Below are 6,000 nucleotides of genomic sequence, written 5' to 3'. Positions count from 1 at the left end.
ACAGTCTTGGAATGAACATTTTAGGTAGATGACAAAATAGATACTTGTTGAAATCTACCTTAAAAAACTGATCAGCTAAATTAATGAAAGATACATAATTTAATACAAAAGCTTACTTTCAAGGAAGTGATAAATCTATGTGCATAATAATCTCTTCTTTAAAACATGATATTTAAATGGAAAAGATAGTATTATACCCATTAATATTTTGGGGAAAAGAGAACATAGAATTGTTAATTCAGAAACTTATGTACCCAAGAAAGAGAGTACATCACAAACATTGGGGTGAACAGTCTTTATATATAGTATTCTTTAGCATTTTATGTAACACATTTTCAATTCAATAGTTGTGAACTTCAACTGATCTCTTTTGTTCCTTAGGTTGCAACAACCTCATTCCTACCAAAATGCAACTGATAACCACATTGGTGCACACCTTCTTTACCAACTCTCTTAACTTTGTCAGTGTGTTGCTATTTCAAATTTCCATGAAATCTACCTTTAAAAAACTAATTGAGCGGAGCCAGGGTATTATGGTCAGAAAGAGAAGACAGTCTTCAGGGCCTGCTGGTTCCTGAATGAACTGGGGAAAGTTGCATAATCTTTCTGTGCCTTAGTTTCTTCTTCTGCCTAGAAAATTAATATTTGCTGAAATTTCACTCTGTACTAGCCACTGTTATCTTAGAATAAATAATTCTAAATGGAATTCTATGATTTTTATGACTAAGTAATTCCAATACTGTTTTTAATTTCCATTAGTCCGATCCTCTAACATCTGGGATGTGTCAAGTGGCTTATATGTGAACATGAAAGGTTTGGATTATATCCTAAATCCTCGAAGTTCAGTCTGTGCATCAGAAGCACCAGCATCATCCAAGAGCTTGGATGAAATGCAGAGTCCCAGGCCCCGCCCTAAACCTGCTGAATGTGAATCTGCATTTTAACAAGGTCTCCAGGTGATTCATAGGCACATTAAAGTTTGAGAAGTGCTAGACTAGATGGTTGATAAAATCCATTTGAACTCACACAGTGTACAGCACAGAGCAGAGAATCTGGCATTAGACGTCTGGATTACAGTTTGTGTAACCTCAGAAGGCTGAGCTTCCAAATATATGAGTTTCCTTTTTTGTGTCTTAGTTCCTTCATCTGTAGAAAGGTGATAAAACAGTAGTTTCTTCATGAAGTTGTTGTAAAGACTGCAAAGTGCCGAGAATAAGCAAATAATACAGTGCCTGGCATATTGGAAGTTCCTCAATCATGAAATATACATTTACTGCACACCCATTATGTACATGTCAGATTCGTGCTAGGAGCTCTGAATGCAACAGTACAGAAAACAAAGCCCCTACCTTCATGAAGCTTACATTGTAGTGAAGGAAATCAGCAATAATAATAAAAAAAGGCATGTAAAGAATTGTCACATAACCATTTGCTCTATGAAGTAAAGAGAATGACAGCAGTGCTATTATGGACAGGAAATTCAGAAAACGTCTTTGGAGAAGAAAAGAAATGAGTCGATACCTGAATTAGTTATTATGTGATTAGTATGTGGAGCTAAGTTCCAGTCATAGTGCTAAGCAATTTTATATGAATGCATATAAAGAATTTTTGACACTATTATGCACTTACTGTAACAACCTTATTGCCTTACTCCAATTTGGATGCTGAAAACTTATTATTACTCTTTAGTCTGACTCAAAAAACCTCTCAGAGCCATCCACCCCAGCAATGGAGATAATATAACAGTTTCATACACCCTACAATTTAATCACAGCATCTAGATATAAACTACAACTTTGGATCAGTACCATGGTGATAACAATAAGACTTGTATTTCCATATGTGGAAATTAAGACTCCCTAACCCCTTTTATAGAAAAAGATGTGTTTAACTTAGTAGCTTGGCTATATTCCAATTTATACTTTTACCTAAGAATTTCAGTCTTTGGGTTTAGTAGATATTTTTCTTCATTTTCCTTTGCTACACAATAAACATGCAAACAAATAACTGTTATGTGGTGTCACTGGCATGAAATAGCTTCTATATTCCAACACAGATGGGGTATCTTAATAATGGGAAGATGATCTCACACTTTAAAGTGCTTGATATAAAAGGTGCCATATAAAAAGGAAGTTATTATTCTTATTTATAATACCCTAAAAAAAGGATTTGCCATCTGAATGGCTGCTGAAACTTAACTGCAGAATTGCTTATAATGCTACAATCAGTTGAGGCCAAATTCAATAAAAATTCCATCCGGCATTCACACTGAGAAGACCCACATGTGCCTTTAATTTTTTTTTAATTTCCTGGGCTTCCGGCCCAGAAATTGGATGGAAATTGTATTGAAAATTGCCCTTGTGTATCAACTTTTGGTAAATACCAGGCTTTCAGTTGACTCACATTATGCTTTACATTTTGGGCAAAGGGAGGGTATAAAATGATTCACATCTCTCTATATGCATATATTTATACACCTTTTACCTGTCTATGAGACTGTGGCTTATATTAAATGTTCATCATTATTTCTACAATTTTTAGGATCTGCCTGCCCCCACCAACCCCCCCACTGCAACCATAAGACTCAAAATTCCATTAAATCCCTTTCCAGCACTAATCAGCTTTTACTAGCACAGGCAATGTAATCTGAGTTTAGAAATGACTAATTATTTGGAGAGGGCTGGAAGGGGTTAGGGTTTAGATTTCTTTCTAATTTAAAGGAGCTTCTTTCCTGTCTTTCTCCCTGTCATTTTGCTGCCTGGGGCCAGCTCCCCCTCCTTGATGAAAATGCTCTTTCCCTTCCCATTAGACAAGGTATATATGTATGTATTAGAAGAAAAATGTATTAGGAGACATCAAGTTGAAAATATTAAAAGAAGAGCCATGCCTGTGATGGATGTGGGCATGGCAGTAATTGCACCTGCTAGGGGCAAGGCATGAGCATAATTTGCATGTAAAGTTCTCTCGGCTCCTTCCAGAACACACCAGTTCTACCCAATAAAACATTTTGTCACACGCAGGGGGTTTGCCAACATGTTCCCAGATTGCAAGCAAAAAGATTATTTACAGTAACCGGTAACAACTGAAACGACCATAAACAACCTTTCTGTACCTGTTCTATTTCTTTTTCCTTTGGCTAAGTAGAGGAAGCTTAAGGAGTCCAAATTTACTGCAATTTAATTCTGATGGGGAAAAAGCACATGGTTTTTATTTATAGCAGCGTGCTCTATCTATTCCTGTCTCCCCCAACCTCTTTTTAAAACATAAATAACCCCGGAATTTTTTGTAATAATCCAGCTATTACTCTTGTAGGGATGAGCAGTTTCCTGATAAAGTGAGAGAGGGCAAATGTGGCCAGAAGTTCCCAAATGTATTCAAGAATCCTGTTGTATGCTCATAGAGTAAGGGGGACTAGGGAAAAATCACCTGGTCAAGCCATTCATGCAATTTCTTTTTTTGTTATTGTTGTTGTTCTGTTTTGAGACAGGGTCTTGCTCTGTCACCCAGGCTGGAGTGCAGTGGTTCAGTCACGGCCCACTGCAGCCTGGACCTCCCAGGCTCAAGCGATCTCCTCCTGCCACAGCCTCCCAAGCAGCTGGGACTGCAGACACACACCATCATGCTCAGCTAATTTTTAAATTTTTTGTTGAGAGGCGGTCTCACTGTATTGCCCAGGCTGGTCTCAAACTCCAGGGCTCAAGGGATTCTCCCACCTCAGTCTTCCAAAATACCATGCAACTTCTTTGTGGCAATTGGAAATGCAGGGGGCCTACATGCTGACTTTGCTGTAGGGAGCGGCACCTTGCATCTGACTGACCTGGGTCTTACCTCTTGTCCTCAAACCCCCTCTAGGAGAGTTTTTCCAGAAGTTCAAATTTCATTCTGAATTTCAGAGGACCACGCACGTATCTCTTGATAAAATGATCAAACGTGAGAAAGTGCAGTTAAACCAGGCCTGGTTTGCCCAGGTTGCTGCTCTTGATGAGGTGTTGCTTCATTCCATCTGCAGGAATCACAGGGAGAGGATCAAGGAGAGGAAACAGGGCCATAAACTGTCAAGTCTAATTAAATGTGACTAGATTATTTAATATGAAGGGACAACATGATACATTTTTAAAACAATGTCAGAGAATTATAAAATGAAAAGTATAAAGTCTCCTCTGCTCCAATTTCAGTCTCACTCACCAGGACTAACAATTGTTAACAGTATCCTTAGACATCCTTTCAGAAATTGTGAATGCATAAATATGGATACATACACACAAAAGGGTGCGTGCGTGTGTGTGTGTGTGAGTGTTTGTAAGCACAAAAACGGTACAGGTACCAACTTTCCTGTGCCGATCAACAGTACATGTCCCAAGTTCTCCTAACAATACCGTTTATTTATTTTTTATTTATTTAGAGACAGGGTCTCCCTCAGTCTTTTGGGCTGGAGTGCTGTGGCACAATCATGGCTCACTGCAGCTTCCACCTCCTGAGCTCAAGTGATCCCTCAAGTGATCCTCCCACCTCAACCTCTCAAGTAGTTGGGACAACAGGTGCGTGCCATGACGCCCACCTAATTTAAACTTTTTGTTTGTTTGTTTTTTGCAGAGACAAAGTCTCCCTATGTTGCCCAGGCTGGTCTCAAACTCCCGGGCTCAAGAGATCCACCTGTCTTGGCTTCTCAAAGTGCTGGGATTACAGGAGTGACCCACCTCAGCCCAGCCTCTAAGGATACCTCTTGGAGGTCATTTATGCCAATACGAGTAGATGCACCTTTCTCTCTGCCGCTGTATGTCTCCACTGTATTTTATCAGCCACTCTCCTAATTAAGGACAGGTAGGTTGTTCCCAACTGTTTTTCGTACAAGTAAAGTTGCAGTGTTTGCACGGGTTTGACTGGAAGTCAGTCAGCAGCGGTTCAGCGCAAAGGCTCAGGACTTCAACAGGCTTATTCAAGTTCGGGTTCTCCAACCCACCACTGTGTGTATACTTGGGCAAATAAAGGTGGTAAGATCTACTTCATAGGGTCCTTGACAGAATATAGTTGCGATTATTCTCACAACTGACTCATTGAAACCTTAAGCAAATCAATTTCCTCATCACTAAATACGGGAATAATAATAGATCCAGGTTGCTCTGGGGACTGCATGAACTAATTCATTTAGCTCAGTCCACTACCTGCTACCTAGTAAGCCCTTAATAATTATCCGCTTTAATATTAAAATTGGCAATCTTTGCGCACTTGTGGGAGCGCAGCTGCAGGAGGCTTTCCTAGAAGTGGAATTCCTGCCTTAACCCCGTGTTCCGAGGGCCCTAATTGCGTGGCACGAGGCCACCCGGAGGTGACACGGTGACCGCCGCCCAGCCCGCGCCGCCGCCCAGGGCCCTGCGGAGGCCGGACACACGTGGGTGCACGCGGCCGAGCGCAGGGCCGCGCGGGGTCCGGCCGGCGCAGAGGAGCTGGGGGCGCCGCAGACGCGAGGCTCGGGACCCAGTTGGCTGCTCCGCCGCGCTCCCCGCCCCTCCCTCCCTCCAGTCAGCCCGGTCTCCCCTCCCTCCAGCGTCCGCGTCGGAGCTGGAGCCGGAGCCGGAGTGGCGGAGGCATAGGCAGTGCTCGCTAGGCGCCGGCAGCAGCCACAGCAGCCTGGCGCGTGGCGGCGGCGGCGGTGGCAGCGGCGGCGGTGGCAGCGGCGGGCGGGCTGGCGCCGTGGACTGGGCCGGGAACCGTGCGGACGAGGGCGCTGCGGCTGCGGCGGCGGCGGCGGCTTACGCGGGCGCGCACGGCGGCCCCCCGGGCCCGGACTAACTGCGGCGGCGGCGGCGGCGGGTGGGCCGCCGGGGCGGGCGTCTGGCGAGCTGCAGAGACCAGGTAAGTCCGGGATGCCCGACTCCTGGCGCCGGCCGGGCCACAGGAATGAGCCGCCTGCCAGGGCAAACTTTACGCCCTGGCTTCATGGCTCCTCAGCCCCGAAGTTTGTTTGCAGGGAAATGCACCCGACGGGTCGAGAATAAAAGA

The 6,000-nt window shown here is 43.8% G+C and overlaps 1 protein-coding gene across 1 annotated transcript in view; it reads left to right on the top strand.

The window, feature by feature from the left end:
- The first annotated feature begins 5,713 nt into the window (after positions 1-5,713).
- Positions 5,714-6,000, top strand: part of CNTN3 (contactin 3) — a 383,448-nt gene continuing 383,161 nt past the window's right edge. The window contains exon 1 of the mRNA XM_063703921.1: positions 5,714-5,853. The gene's annotated coding sequence lies outside the window, so the exon portion shown is untranslated. The remainder of the gene's footprint in view (positions 5,854-6,000) is intronic.

The sequence above is a fragment of the Gorilla gorilla genome, chromosome 2, assembly GCF_029281585.2.
Source record: "Gorilla gorilla gorilla isolate KB3781 chromosome 2, NHGRI_mGorGor1-v2.1_pri, whole genome shotgun sequence".
Lineage (NCBI taxonomy): Eukaryota > Metazoa > Chordata > Mammalia > Primates > Hominidae > Gorilla > Gorilla gorilla.
This window is presented reverse-complemented; position numbering and strand designations above follow the sequence as displayed.